Source organism: Hyaena hyaena, unplaced genomic scaffold (genome assembly GCF_003009895.1).
Source record: "Hyaena hyaena isolate Hyena2069 unplaced genomic scaffold, ASM300989v1 scaffold_13, whole genome shotgun sequence".
NCBI lineage: Eukaryota > Metazoa > Chordata > Mammalia > Carnivora > Hyaenidae > Hyaena > Hyaena hyaena.
The window spans coordinates 3,769,978-3,785,541 of record NW_024080645.1 but is presented as its reverse complement, the minus strand read 5'-3'; the positions used below and the strand labels follow the sequence as shown (position 1 = coordinate 3,785,541).

General features: G+C 47.5%; 1 long non-coding RNA gene across 2 annotated transcripts in view; it reads left to right on the top strand.

The window, feature by feature from the left end:
- The first annotated feature begins 938 nt into the window (after window positions 1-938).
- LOC120219698 overlaps window positions 939-15,564 on the top strand; it is a 32,289-nt gene continuing 17,663 nt past the window's right edge. Inside the window, exons 1-2 of one of the 2 annotated variants that reach the window (XR_005525367.1) lie at window positions 939-990; window positions 1,519-1,581. This is a non-coding gene — a long non-coding RNA (uncharacterized LOC120219698). Of the gene's footprint in view, window positions 991-1,175; window positions 1,417-1,518; window positions 1,582-15,564 lie in introns of those variants that run through there. The other variant, XR_005525368.1, reaches the window with a different exon arrangement.

The following is a 15,564-nucleotide window of genomic DNA, read 5'->3' as shown; positions in this document are numbered from 1 at the left end:
GAAGACAAAGGAGCTAAATGGTCAAGAGGAGCGAGTGCAACAGAAACTGCCCGCAGGGGCGCCTAAGTGGCTCAGTCTGTTGAACTGCCGACTTGGGCTCAGCTCATTTTCTCACGGCTGGTGAGTTCAAGCCCTGTGTCAGGCTCTGTGCTGACAGCTCGGAACTGGGAGCCTGCTTCGGATTCTGTGTCTTCTTCTGTGTCTTCGGCGCTCTCTGCCCCCCCCCCCCCCACGCTGTCTCTTTCTTTCTCAAGAACATTAAAATTTTTAAAATAAAAAACAATAAAAGACACATTTCTAACTCCTGACTTTCAGCCTGCCTCCTCTCCTTATGCTTCAATTATAAACTGAACCGCGGGGGATGACCCAGATGGCTGGTCCTCCTGACACCAAATTACTTCGCTGGCCGACTCAAAAAGTTTGAAAATCACCCGCCGTGTGCGTATGTTTTCAAAATGATGCAACAGGTGCTGCTGCCTCAAGCAAGACTCCCCGATTCAGAGCGTCTAGTTATACGCAGGCCCTCGAGTCACATCCTTTAAGTGACCACTTATGTTAAATTCAACCTATTGAATTATTTTTCCTTAAGCTTTCCTTCTCCCTTCCACATATATTCCCCACCGCAGCTCCGTGAACTATCAGGCTGGTTTTTTAGACGAGATCGAAAAAGCTGAACAAGAGTTAGGAATGAGACCCAAGACCCCGCGACAGATAGGCCGACCTCTCACCTCCACTCCAGTTCCCCGCCATACTCCCCGAAACCTGACACGCCAGCCAGCCTGCCCACTAGGGCGATGCTGTCGCCCGCCCCGCTGGTGGCCAGAGAGCAGCCCCACTCCACGCCACGGCCGTACAGAGCCCTGGCGGACCTGATCCCGGCAGCAACTCCACTCTCCTTCCGGCGGGAAAGAGCTCCTTCCGGTTTCCGGTGTGGGGAGGAAGTCCCTCCCCCCACGCAACAGCGTAACAGAGCGGGACGCGCCCGCGGAGGTGAGGCGGTGGCGCGGAGAGTGAGCCGGAGGGACTCCGGAGCTGGAGGTCGCTGTTGCTGGGTCCCCGGCCGTGGGGAGTGGGGCGGGGCCGGGGCGGGGCCTGGGCGAGCGGCTCGGGGATCCCCCAGGTCCTCAAGAACTCGCGCCTTCCTCCCGGAAAGCGAGGCTCTTCTCCGTCCGGCTGCCCCGTGTTTCATTTAGTCTGCGGCCGCCGTTCGTCTGCGCAGCCGCAGATCTGAACAGTCACGGTGCTTCCCACGTGTGAGCGTTTGCCGTCCGCGGTCTCCCGGCGCGAGCCCAGAAGCGTCTGGTGACCCCTGACTGCTGCTGCCGGAAGCCCACTCGTGGCAGGGCTTGAGTACGTCATAGTTCTCAGCTGGACTAGGGACGCAGCGCCGGGGGCTTAGGAAGATACATTGGAAATGTAAATTGCCGTGTAAACTGCCCTTGCTTTAGTTTCCTAGCGCCGACGTAACCAAGTATCGCAAAGTGGGTGGCTTAAAACGACGCATTTATTATCTTGCAGTTCTGGAACCAGGAAGTCCGAAATGAAGGTGGCAGCAGGATCACGCTTCCTCTGAAACCCTGGGTAAAATACTTCCTTGCCTTTTCCTAGTTTCTGGTGGTGTCCAGCCATCCTGGGAGTTCTTTGGCTTGTCGCTGCATCTTTCGGATCTCTGAAAGGTTCTCCTGGGATGTTTTCTCTGGGTATCTGTGTTTTCCTCTTAAAAGGACACAGCCCTCTTGGACAAAGGACCTACCTTAGTATAGTGTAACCTGAGCTTAACTAATTACATTTGCGATGACTGTTGCCAGATGAAGTCACATTCTCAGGTTCTGGGAAGGACACGAACTGGTGGTCTGGGGTTGGGGGGTGACACTGACCAATGTCGTATAACTGTCGGAGAGCTTAAGTTGGCAAGCCAAAAGCTGACAGTGATTTGCTGTGGTACTTGTGAATTCAAACATAGTTCAGTTGGATCTGAGAACTTTTCATGGACATTTGAACTAATCCGTCTATAGGTGGTGGGTAGGATTTGCTGTGCCGTCACAGATCATAAATAGCATTCTAAGTAAACAAAAATCACAGACAAGAAAGCATAGGTTGAAATGTAAAATCCGTTAAGTTAAAGCAGGAAGGATTCTGAATGTTTGGAGTCCACTCTATGTAAAATGAGCAGTGTATCAAAGTGTTTTGGCAGAGGAGTTGTGTTTGAAGAATAATTAGCAACTGGAGTCAAACTACTTTGTGTTACTTAGTCCATTTTAAGTCTTAAATCCTGGGGCGCATGGGTGGCTCTGTCAGTTAAGTGTCTGACTTCCCCTCAGGTCATGATCTTGCGTTTCATGAGTTCCAGCCCCGCGTTGGGCTCTATGCTGACAGCTCAGAGCCTGGAGCCTGCTTTGGATTCTGTGTCTTCCTCTCTCTCTCTCTCTCTCCCGCTCTCCCTCCCACTCGCTCGCTCTCTCTCTCCCCCCCTCTCCCCCTCCCTCCTCCTCCCTTGCTTGCCCTCTGTCTCTCTTACTCTCAAAAAGAAATAAATGTTAAAAAAATTTTTTTATAAGTTCTATGACTCTGTTCCATCAGGTTTACTGTTTTTAGCATTCAGGCTTATTGATTTTAATTTTTTAATTTTTTTATTTTTAGGAGAGAGAGAGAGACAGCGTGAGCAGGGGAGGGTCAGAGAGAGAGGGAGTCACAGACTGTAACAGGCTCCAGGCTCTGAGCTGGCAGTCAGCACAGAGCCCGACGCGGGGCTCTAACCCACGAATCTCTAGATCATGACCTAAGCGAAAGTCGGACGCTTAACCGACTAAGCCACCCAGGCGCCCCTTAAATATATTTTAAACAAATTTTCTTGCATTTCTGGGAGGTCTTCTTTTTGTATGTAACTATTATGTCATTGGTTCTTACAAGATTATGCCCTGTCTTTGTAAATTATGCCTTCCATAAGATCCTTTTTATCCTGGTTAATGCTTTTAATGTATGTCTAAACAATATTCTCTTATCTGATTTTTTTTTTTTTTTTGGTCTTTTAATTTGAGAGAAAGAGCAAGTGGGGGAGAGGAGCAGGGGGAGAGAGGGAGGGAGGGAGGGAGGATGAGAATCTTAAGCAGTCTCCACACGGTGGAGCCCAGCACAGAGCTTGATCCCACAACCCTGGGATCATGACCTAAGCGAAAATCAAGAGGGGCGCCTGGATGGCTCAGTTGGTTGAGTGCCAGCTACGGTTCAGGTCATGATCTCACAGTTCATGAGTTCGAACCCCACATCGGGCTCTGTGCTGACAACTCAGAGCCTGGAGCCTGCTTCGGATTCTGTCTCCCTCTCTTTCTGCTCCTCCCCCACTCATGCTCTGTCTCTCTTGCTCTCTCTCAAAAATAAATAAACTTTAAAAAAAAAAAGGGGGCACCTGGGTGGCTCAGTCGGTTACACCTCAAACTTCAGCTCAGGTCATGATCTCACGGTTCGTGGGTTCGAGCCCCGCGTCGGCCTCTGTGCTGACAGCCAGCTCAGAGCCTGGAGCCTGTTTCAGATTCTGTGTCTCCCTGTCTCTGACCCTCCCCTGCTCATGCTGTCTCTCTCTCTCTCTCTCAGAAACAAAACAAAACAAAATATCAAGAGTTCGGTGACTGAGCCACCCAAGTGCCTCTCCCCTTATCTGATATTAATGTTACCATTCCTTCTTTTGTTTACCTCTGTTTGGTTTCTCATAGCTCACCTTTTTATTTTAAATCTGTTCATTTCTACTAAAAGACATTGTAGCTATAACAAAGGAGCAGTCTGGGTCTAGCCTTTCACCCGGAAGCTTTAGCAGCAGCCACGCAGGAGCCGGCTGCCGGCCCGGGAGGACCCGCAGGTGCGTGGAGGCTTAGGGCGCGTTCGGCTTTACGTTTCAGAGGGAACCTAAATGTCGTGTTGATGTTAAATGGCAGGTCACCGTGTGACAGCACCGTTGTCAAATACTGATTTTGTCCTGAGGACTCATAAGCAGGTTTGCGGGAAGTCAGGGATTATTGGACTTTGCCTTAGAAAAGATTATTTTCCTTCTATGAGTACTTCAGGTGTCCTGGGAAGGGTCCTGGGGTCACTAAAGCCCAGGCCCGTGACCTGCCTGCTTCCCCTTCTCCCTTGCCAGAAATCGGCCTGCGTCCTCACAGCCTGCCTCTTGGCTGCCCACCACCTCCTGACTTATCAGAAACTCAGGTGGTCAGAGGCCCAGCCGAGGCTTTTGTGGAGAAAGTTATTTTTAGTTGAAGCCTGGAGGCGAGAGGGTGAGCGCAGGAGGGCGTGAGAACAGGAAGCAGAACATCTCCATCCCTGTTTGTCTCTGGTCCTCCCAGTGAGAGCCGGGTGGGATTTCAGGACCAAAAGCACATGGGCCCTCTTCGCAGTTTCCCTCGGGTTCCCTCAGTTTCCCCTGAAGAGGCTCCAGGTCGGGACCCGTGCTGCTTCCCTCTCTTCCGCGGCTTTTCTCTCTCCACTTCGCTGCCTCCTTCAGGAATCGCATGGTCGGGTGTGAGTTCCTATGATACGCCTCCCTTTCCTCCTCTGCAACTGATAGACTTGGAGTTGTGAAAGAAACCCTGGCATTGGGCTTGGAAGACTTGCTTCATAGAGAGCAAAGCAGAAACACAGAAATTACCCCTGCCCTGTTACTGCGTAAGCTTCATGGAAAGTATTCCCATAACTTGTTATCTGTAAATTTTATTTATTTATTTTTAAATGTTTTTATTTATTTCTGAGAGAGAGAGCTTGAGCAGGGGAGGATCAGAGAGAGGGAGATAGAAAGTCTGAAACGGGCCCCAGGCTCTGAGCTGTCAGCACAGAGCCCGACGTGGGACTCGAACCCATGAACCATGAGATCATGACCTGAGCCAGAGTCGGATGCTCAACCGACCGAGCCATCCAGGCGCCTCTGTTATCTGTAAATTTTAATCAGCGTTGTTGGATTTCTCTCAATGCTGAGTTAAATCTGAGAACAAGAGTGACACCTGGATGAGTAAAGATGGTGTAAACAGGGCGCCCGCGTGGCTTAGTTGGTTAAGCGTCCGACTCTTGGTTTTGGCTCAGGTCGTGATCTTATGGTTCATGAGTTCAAGCCCCATGTCGAGCTCCGTGCTGGTACCAGTGAGCCTGCTTGGGATTCTCCGTCTCCCCTGTCCCTCCCCCACTCACCTCTCTCTGTCTCTCTAAATAAATAATTTTTAAAAATGTTAAAAGATGGGGGAAAACAGGTTTCCCGTGTGGGGAATTCGGGGGATAATGCTGGGATGCTCGGTATGGGAAAATGCTTTTTAGATGAATTGCAGATCCTGGTGTAAACACAGGGGCCGTTAGGGAGACGAGAATAGAGACCCGTGTTGACAGCAGGTGCTGCTGGTGGGTTGGAAGAGCGCTCAGGCACGTCACTTAAATGCTGTGTCCTTGTTCCAGTGGTGCCGAAGACATGGGACTCCCCGCAAGCCGCCTGCACCTTCGCCTCCCCTCGCATCTCAGTGTCGCACCTGCTGTCTACACTGCCTCCACACCCCTTACCTCCTTCACCCTTCAGAGGAAGGCGGGCTTCTCTCCACCCGAGGTAGCTTTCCCGGCTGTGCTCAGACGCCGCTCTCGCCCTCGCACCCTCACTGGGCTTGGTTTCCTCACCTCGTACTTACTTTCTTGTCCTCCGAGCCCCAGCCAAAGAATATTTCTCTCTAGGTTTCTTTCAGGCATTCAAAGTGGTTCATCCCTCTTTTAAAATAATGTATTGTGATGTAACTAATATACCGCACCACTTACCCACTAACAGTGTGCCATTCCATGGGTTCCAGCGTGCTCACGGATACGCCAGCCGTCACCACCATCCATGTTAGAACATCTTCATCACCGCAGAGAGCAGCTCGGGATCCGTTCGCTGAGGGCCCGTGCCTCCCAGCCCGAGCGCCACTGATCCGAGTACCTTCCAGACCAAGCGTTCTGTTGCTATAGATTTGCATGTTCTGGATGGTTCGAATACACGGAGTGATATATATGTTCTTGTGTCGCTGGCTTCTTAGTACAAGGTTTCTAAGGTTCACGCATGTGCTGGCAGGTTGTCAGCACTTCTTTCCTTTTCATGGCCGAGCGATACTCCGTCCTAGGGATGTGCCTGGGTAGGCACTCGAGGCCTATGTACTTTTGGGCTGTTGTGAATAGTGCTGCTGAGCCCATGCATTCCTGTGTTCCAGGTCTTCGAGGACTGTACCCACGGAGGCGGGGGGTGTCGGTGGGGCGCGTGGTGGTTTATGTCTGACATCTTGAGGGACGGCTGGACTGTTGCCTGTAGCAGCACCGCCTCCCCCCTCCCCTCCCCCCCCCCAGCATGTGCAGTGCAGGGATCCCCTTCCTCCGCCATCCGATCCCGAGTGGTCAGGGGGCCTTTCAATCTGAAGCCTCTTGCCCTTCGTTTCTGAGAAATTCTCTCATTTCCTCACTTTTATTATTTATGTTCTTTCTGGAATTTCTAGTAAATCAAGGTTGAGCTTCTTGATTGATTTTATGTCTCTCTTCTCTCTTTTTCCATTTCTGTGTTCAGCTGTTTAGTTGAAGATTGCTCGTTTTTATCTTGTTGCCCTTCTATTGATTTCGCCTCAGCCTACTCTTCACTTTCAGTTTTTGTTCTTTGCTACTCTTTCTCAGCATCCTGTTGTGTTAAGGGTGAAGTTTCTTCCGCGTGTGTGTTCTCTCCTCTTCCTTGAGCCAGTTCTTTCTTTCACGACAGCATTGTTTCGTGTGTGTGTGCACGCGCGCTTTCTGCTGGGAGATGATATTTCTACCTTTTCATCCTAGAAGCTTCCTCAAATATCTGTGCATCTTGACTATTCATATTGAAGAATGAGGTGATAAGTGGATTATCATTTCTCTATGCTTAATGAGGCTTTTCATGTGCCAAGATGATGGGGCAGGGGTGCTGACATTTGGCAGAATACAGGGTATTTTCTGTGAAGCCATTACATGTATGTACAAAATACCGTTTCAGTGTTTTCTGGGTATATGTGTGTTGGGAAGTTCTGGGTGTCCTCCGTTCCTCCTCCCACCCTGGGGTGGATCTCAGCTGTAAGGCACTCTGCGTGCTGGATTGGAGGGAGGGACACCTGTGTCCTGTGTGGGCTCGTGGCCCCCTCTCCCATCTCTGCACGCAGCAGTTCCTGGCTCTGACCCTTCTAGTGATCTGTAGAGCAAACTGGTTTCTTCCTTGGCTCTTGCTCACCCCCCACAATGTCTTCTACTTTCCCCTGGCTGTTACCATTCCTCATCAGCTTCCTGTCTTCTCAAGTGTTTGTGAAATCTCTAATCCACCGATGGTCCTTTCTCCATTCTCTTGTTTTGGTCTTTATGTCTCTTTTTATGTCTTAAGTATTATTTTAATGAAGTCTTAGGAGGGTTGGAGAAGTCCGTGTTTTCAGTCTTCCAAATAGTATATAATTCTATATCACTACTTTCTGGTTTTCACCATTAAAAACAATTAAAAGTCCTGGGGTGCCTGAGTGGCTCACTCGGTTGAGTGTCCGGCTGTTGATTTCAGCTCTGGTCATGATCCCAGCTTCATGGAATCGAGCCCCACATCGGGGGTGGGGGTGGGGCATGCACTGAGCATGTAGCCTACTTAAAATTCTCTCTCTTTTCCTCTGCCTCTCTCCCCCACTTGCGCTCTTTCTTTCTAAAATAATAATAACTTAAAAAAAATTAAAAGTCCATCAAGAGTTGATTAAAATATGCTCTACTTGTGCACCAAAATACTAGGCATTCATTAAAAGTGACATGAATCTACTTTTGGCATCAATAACTTACCCAAGAGAAGTTGTTAAAAAAAAAAACAAAGTTGCAGGGGTGCCTGGGTGGCTCATTTAAGCATCTGACTCTTGTTTTCGGCTCAGGTCATGATCTCCTGGTAAATGAGATCCAGCCCCACATCAAGCTCTGCACTGCCAGTGTGGAGCCTGTTTGAGATTCATTCTCTCTCTCTCTCTCTCTGCGCCTCCCCTGCTCATGTGTGCGTGCATACACATGCTCTCTCTAGAAATAAACATTAAAAATGAATGAATGAATGAAAATAAGTTACAAAGCAACAAGTGAGACAGTATAGATACATATACATGACCAAGAGGAGAGCCATTATAACAGTGGTTAAATCTGAGAGGTAATCTCCAAAGTTCTTTGTTTCTATTTCTTTAAACATCTTTGTATTTTCTCAACTTTGTAAAAAATAGCATGTTTTAATGTACCAGAATACATATAAATTGATTTTTGAAGCAGTAACCATGACTGCTCTTACACATAAACTTTTGTGTATGTCTTGACTTTTTTAAGTACCCACGTTTATTTGGGGAAGAGAACACCCACAAGAAGCTTTAAACACAAATTTTCAAATTTCCTCTCCAGAAGGAATGCAGATGAATATTCACCCCGTGTCCAACCATGCTCATTCCCCAGGGCCTCACTAGACCCTGGCAGTGATAGATCTGTCATTCGTCGTTTCCTGCTTGGCCAGTTTGATAGGCCATCACTTCCTTTTTAAATTTTTTTTTTTTTAATGTTTTATTTATTTCTAGGAGAGAGAGAGAGACAGCGTGAGCAGAGGAGGGTCAGAGAGAGAGGGAGTCACAGACTGAAACAGGCTCCAGGCTCTGAGCTGGCAGTCAGCACAGAGCCCGACGCGGGGCTCGAACCCACGAACCGCGAGATCATGACCTAAGTGAAAGTCGGACGCTTAACCGACTAAGCCACCCAGGCGCCCCGATAGGCCATCACTTCCATTTACTTTCTGTGCCCTGTGTCCCAGCTGATTGGCATTCAGAGAGTCCCCCCTTTCACACTGCAATTTGCATCCTCCCCAAGGTGGAGGTATTTTGTCCTTTGCTCCCTGTTGCCTGCCTTTTTTTTTTTTTTTTTTTGGTCTGGATTCTTTCTTTTTTTTTAAATCTTTAATTTTGAGAGATAGCGAGCGAGCGAGTGTGAGCTGGGAAGGAACAGAGAGAGAGGGAGACACAGAATCCGAAGCAGGTTCCAGGCTCTGAGCTGCCAGCACAGAGCCCGATGTGGGGCTCGAACTCACAAAGCATGAGTTCATGACCTGAGCTGAAGTCAGACACTTCTGTGCCCCTGTCTGGTTTATTTTCTTATGGGTAGTTATCAAAAGAATCATTTTGATATTTGGAGCCCTTCTCTATCCACTTCAAAAGTGTGATAACTAAAATAGTAAATTCCTGAATTCAGTTCAGATCTCAAAATTATTTTTCCACTAGTTAAGGCAGAATAGGGAGAGAATTAGGAGTTTGAGCTTTACAGTTCGGCTGCCGGGGCGAAAATCTTCGCGCCACGACAGCTTACTTGCTGTAACCCTAGTCTGGCTAATGAGCTACACCCAGTTCCCTCCCCTGCATGTGACATAGTGAGGCCCAGAACAAGCTCTGGAATGATGTTGATTACTGCATCATTACTCTTATAAGAAGGGACACTCTTGAGGAGGTATGATGCTGTGGACTGAATTGTGCCCTCACCCCCAAAAAAAATGTGTATGTTGCTTGTTTGTTCCCTTTAAATGTTTATTTTTGATGAGTTTTTTTTCTTAGTATAGTTAACAATGTTAACATTGGTTATAGGTGTACAGCATAGTGATTCACTTTCTCTATAAAAAATTTATATGTTAAAAAAAAACAGGGGCGCCTGGGTGGCTCAGTCAGTTGAGCGTCCGACTTCAGCTCAGGTCATGATCTCATGGTTCATGAGTTTGAGCCCCACATCGGGCTCTGTGCTGACAGCTCAGAGCCTGGAGCCTGCTTCGGATTCTGTGTCTCCCTCTCTCTCTGACCCTCCCCTGTTCACACTGTCTCTCTCGGAAATAAAGAAAACATTAAAAAACAAACAAACAAACAAAAAAACCTTACATGCTCAAGTCCTAGCCCTAAATGTGATGATAATATTCAGAGATGGGACCTTTGGGAGATAGTGGGTTTAAGTTTTTTTTTTTAATGTTTATTCAGTTTTTAGTATATGTGCTGCTGAAGTGAGCACTGTTTATTCATTTTTTGAGAGAGAGACAGAGATAGTGTAAGTGGGGGAGGGGCAGAGAGAGGGGGAGACAGAATCCAAAGCAGGCTCTAGGCTCTGAGCTGTCAGCACAGAGCTGGACACGGGGCTCAAATCCACAAACTATGAGATCATGACCTGAGCCATGGTCTGATGCTTAACTGACCCAGCCTCCCAGATGCCCTGGGAGATAGCTGGTTTAAAGAAGGTCAGGAGATGGGGCGCCTGGGTGGCTTAGTCGGTTAAGCGTCCGACTTTCACTTAGGTCATGATCTCGCGGTTCGTGGGTTCGGGCCCCGCGTCAGGCTCTCTGCTGACTGCCAGCTCAGAGCCTGGAGCCTGTTTCAGTCTGTGACTCCCTCTCTCTCTGACCCTCCCCTGCTCACGCTGTCTCTCTCTCTCCTAGAAATAAATAAAACATTAAAAAAAAAAATTAAAAAAAAAAAAAAAAAGAAGGTCAGGAGGGTGGGGACCTTATGATGAGATTAATGCCTTTATAAGAAGACACCAGAGGCCTCTGCACCCAATGAGGAGACTGCAAGAAGGAAGGTGTCCGCAAGCCGGGAGGACTGTCCAGCAGAACTCTGTGCTGGCACTTTGATCTCAAAACTTACAGACTCTAGAACTATAAGAATTAAATGTCTGTCATTTGAGCCAACAACTCACTGGTTTTTTGTTAGAGTGGCCTGAGCTGATTGAAACATACAGTTTGTGGGGCACCTGGGTGGCTCAGTGAAGTGTCCGACTTCGGCTCAGGTCATGATCTTGCAGTTCCTGAGTTTGAGCTCCGCGTCGGGCTCTGTGCTGTCAGCACAGAGCCCGGAGCCTGCTTTGGATTCTTTGTCTCCCTCTCTCTCTGCTCCTTACCCCACTCGTGCTCTCACTCGCTTGCTCGCTCGCTCTCTTTCAAAAATGAGTAAATGTTAAAAAAAAAAAAAACAAACAAACAATTTCCTAAATCACAAAATCATCTTTAAAAAAATGTAAAAAAAAAAAAACCCCAAAACCATACAGTTTTGTTATCACTGAGCAAGGGGCCTGGAGTCCTAGGTGAGAAATTAAATGGGAGTAACGATGATCAGGCATGCGGCGTGTTTGGAATGCAGGTTGGAAGTACAGAACACATGGTGACTGACCTCCATGCTTTTCTTGTGTCCGTGTTTGCCTTCTAGACTGTTCCTCATTGGAAAACAGTAGCCGCAAACTAGTAAGTGTTTTCCCGAGGAATAAGAACTTGATCCACCAGAATTTGACTGCTCCTTTTGTGGAAGATTATGGAATGAGGCCCCTGTGTGAAGCTTTGAGTCACTCTGACTATAAAATGCAGGGTACGGTGCAGACTGTTCAGGGTTCCTTCTCTATGCCACTTAAAATGTAGGGATTCTGTTAACGGATGAGAGTATCTGCTTAGAAAAGGTTCAGTTCTGAATGACTCGTTTTTTTCTAGTGGAGTTTTGTCCCCCTGATTCTTAAGAGTTTTCTTTTTGTGTAAAATTCCTTTTTTTTTTTTGGTTACTAAATCAGTACTAGGGTACGTTGAAAAGAATTAAAATGTTTCAACTCACAACTTTATTAGATTAATACCAACTATTTTAAGGTTTATTCATTTATTCTGTATGTGAACAGTTTCATACTCTTGTTTATTTACTTAATATTACTTCAGTGACTCATTTTAATATTTCCATTTAAAATATCCACATAAGGGGCACCTGTGTGGCTCAGTCGGTTAAGCATCCGACTTCGGCTCAGGTCATGATCTTGCGGCTCATGGGTTTGAGCCCCGCATCCAGCTCTGTGCTGACAGCTAGCTCAGAGCCTGGAGCCTGCTTCAGATTCTGTGTCTTCCTCTCTCTCTGCCCCTTCCCTGCTCATGCTCTGTCTCTCTCTCTCTCTCTCTTTCTCAAAAATAAACATAGGGGCGCCCGGGTGGCTTAGTCGGTTAAGCGTCCGACTTTCACTCAGGTCATGATCTCACGGTTCGTGGGTTCGAGCCCCGTGTCGGGCTCTGTGCTGACTGCCAGCTCAGAGCCTGGAGCCTGTTTCAGAGTCTGTGACTCCCTCTTTCTCTGACCCTCCCCTGCTCATGCTGTCTCTCTCTCTCTCTCCTAGAAATAAAAAAATAAATTAAACATAAAAAAGTTTTTTTTTAATAGCCATATAATATTCGACAAAGCCACATGATCTCCGAAAGAGTGTTGGCAGTATCCACTATGTGTGGCCAGGGATGCCATTCTGACCAGTCAAACCAGAGCCCAAGAGAAGATATGGTTTGTCCACCAAAGTTTAAGGTCCAGCCATTCTTAGGCTAATAAGCTTAAGGTTTACAGTTTTTAGAGGGGATTTTATTTTGAGAAGTTGATTTCAATTAAAGTTTGTCAAGACAAGTGTGAAAATTCTAGACTAAATGAATATAAATAGAAGGGAGAAGAGATTTGCAATATTTCAATTTTCTGGTTAAAGTCATTTCCTCTGGAAGGAAAATCTGGGAACTTTGGGTGACTAGATGATCTTTTACTTATAACAGGGAGTTGGGTGATTTTAAACACAGGCTGTAAAACTGCAACATACAAACACGTGTTATAAAGACTGTTGATCAGAGACTCTCGGGGCTCCCCCTTCCCCCTGCTGCCTGAGATGTTCACCAGGATTCTTCACTACCTCCCGACTGCTGGACTGATTGTTTTCCCCATGGTGGTCGTGAGCTGGGAACTTAGGAGGAGATTCACCAGAGTAAACACTGGCCTGGAAGTTTGGCAAGTGAGAACTTGTCAGGCGTGGAGTCTGTCTTCCCAAGAATATCTCCAGGAGGCTGTGGACTGAGAGCGGAAAGCGGAGAGCGGCATTGGGCTGGATAGGAAAGGGTCCCTGAAGGGTGGGGCAGAGGACCCGTGCGCTGGTTGACGCACAGTGACCGGGTTCGCTGCAGCCGCCACTAAACTAAACCTACACAGAATGAGCCTAAACAGCGGGAGGATGGTTCCTTGAAGAAACGGGACTGAGCTGCTCCAGGCGGGCGGTTTCCAGCGAAGATGTAGGAAGGCCCTTCTTGCTCAGGCACGTGGAAGGGCCGCGTACCCAGAAGCAATTCTCCCGTATAGTCCTCTGTGAGTGCCTTCCTCGCCTAAAAGCAATCGGGGCGGGGGGCTGCGGGTAGGAGGAGATATTACATATAGAAGAACAAAAGAAAATAGCCAAGCTAGACTTCTATACCAATTCTATACCTTATTTCAAAAACAAAAGTGAAATAAAGACTTTTAAAACTTTTTTTTTTTTTTAATTTTAGAGTGCACATGTGATCAGGGGAGAAGGGCAGAGGGAGGGAGGGAGGGAGGGAGGAAGAGAGGGAGAAGAGAGAGAGAGAGAGAGAGAGAATGAGAATGAGAGAATCTTAAGCAGACTCCGCGCTGTCAGCATACAGGCAGACGTGGGGCTTGGTCTCACAATCCTGGGATCATGACCTGAACTGAAATCAAGAGTTGGACCCTGAACCAGCTGAGCCACCCAGATGCCCCAAGACTTACTCAGACACACTAAAGACGGAGCAGCAGCTGCCCTCCCACAAGAAATACCCAAGGAAGTCATTCAGGCACAAGGAAAACAGCACCAAATGGGAACCTAGATCTACTTGAAGAAATGGAAGAGCACCGGCAATGGCAGCTACATGTGTATCTTTTCTGAAACAAAACTAAATGTCATTTTTTAGAAAGAGCTAAGTTCATAGGACGCTCCAAATTGAAACAGTTTATTTCTAGATTTCTGCTTGGAATAAGGTATGGATCCTTGCATCCTGTGGTATCACCTCCCTAACTGAGCAAAAACATCTAGAAAGTCATTCTGTGACATCAGCTACCAGTTTGTTAGTGGTACGCACCCCTTCGTGAACCCGGTGTATAAGTAGTGGTGAGAGCCAAATGTTTTCCTTGCTCTTTTGTCACTGTTTTATCTAACTTGTTTCTGTGACCATGAAATGGACACATAATCTCCTTTTCACTCCAAGTGATAGGTTTTTTAATGTTTGTTTATTTTTGAGAGAGAGCAGGGGAGGGGCACAGAGAGGGGGCGACAGGGGACCTGAAGCGGGCTGTGCGCTGTCAGCAGAGCCCCATACGGGGGGCTCAAACTCAAAAACCGTGAGATCATGACCTGAGCAGAAGTAAGATGCTTAACCGACTGAGCCCCCCAGGCTCAGATAAAATTTTTAAATAATCGGTTCTCCAATGTTTCTGGGACCCCCAGTGTGTTCTGTTAGTCATCCTGTTTCATCTGGGACCAGTAGCACACAGTCTTCATTACTGTAGCTTTGGAGTAAGGCTTGGTATCCGGTCGGATAAGTCCTACCGCCTTATTCTTCAAGAGTCCCTTCGCCACTCTAGGCCCTTTCCTCCTCTGTACACATTTTGGTGTCTGACAGTTTTCACAAAACAGGTGGAGTTGTGAGTTGTGTACCAAATAGGGTTAGAGGCAAATTTTCCACTTAAACTATTTTTTTCTTTTTTTCTTTTAACATTTATTTTCTAGAAGGAGGGAAAGAGATGGAGCGTGAGCAGGGGAGGGGCAGAGAGAGGGAGACACAGAATCCAAAGCAGGCTCCAGGCTCTGAACTGTCAGCACAGAACCTGATGTGGGGCTCAAACTCAGGAGCCATGAGATCATGACCTGAGCCGAAGTCAGATGGTAAGCCAACTGAGCCACCCAGGTGCCCCTTAAACTATTTCTTAGGTGCAAATAGTGTATGTGTACTATAAGCTTTATTTATCCTAGGTTTGTCTTTTTGAAGATTTTCACAGGGTTCTCAATTTCAGGTTCACATATGGTTTTTTTGATACTTTCAAAACTTTAGTTCAGGTCATTCCTCACCTATGTGTCTCCACTGAATGTTTGAGGGACGTTTTTCACTTCTGATTGTTGTGACAAGTTTACCTCTGTTCTTAACCACAAACAAAAATCTGACAAATATAAAGGTGGCCCAGAGTAGCTGGGAGCCTGATGGGGTGGCAGTTGTATGAGGCTCTGAACCGCCCAGAGCAGAACCTCTGCGTGCTCAGGTAAGGCCCGGCTTTGCCTCTGGAGAATGTCTCCAGGGAAAAGGTGGTCACGTGTCATGCTGACCGTGTCCTCTGGAGATGGCAGTGGCCAATCCCCTCCGTCTGTTCCTCCCTCCAGGAGATGGGCCAGTAAAGCCAGGTGAAAACAAATAGTTAATGGGCTTTAAGAAGAGGAGACAAACTGGGGCACCTGGGTGGCTCAGTCGGTTGAGTGTCCGACTTCGGCTGAGGTCATGATCTCACGGTTTGTGGGTTCGAGCCCCGCATCGGGCTCTGTGCTGACAGCCAGCTCAGAGCCTGAAGCCTGCTTCGGATTCTGCGTCTTTCTCTCTCTCTGACCCTCCCCTGCTCACACTGCCTCTCTCTCTCAGAAGTAAATAAAACATTAAAAAAAATTTTAAGAAGAGGAGACAAACTTACACAAATATAAACTATACCTCTCCGACTCAGGATCCCTCTCTGCACTCAAATC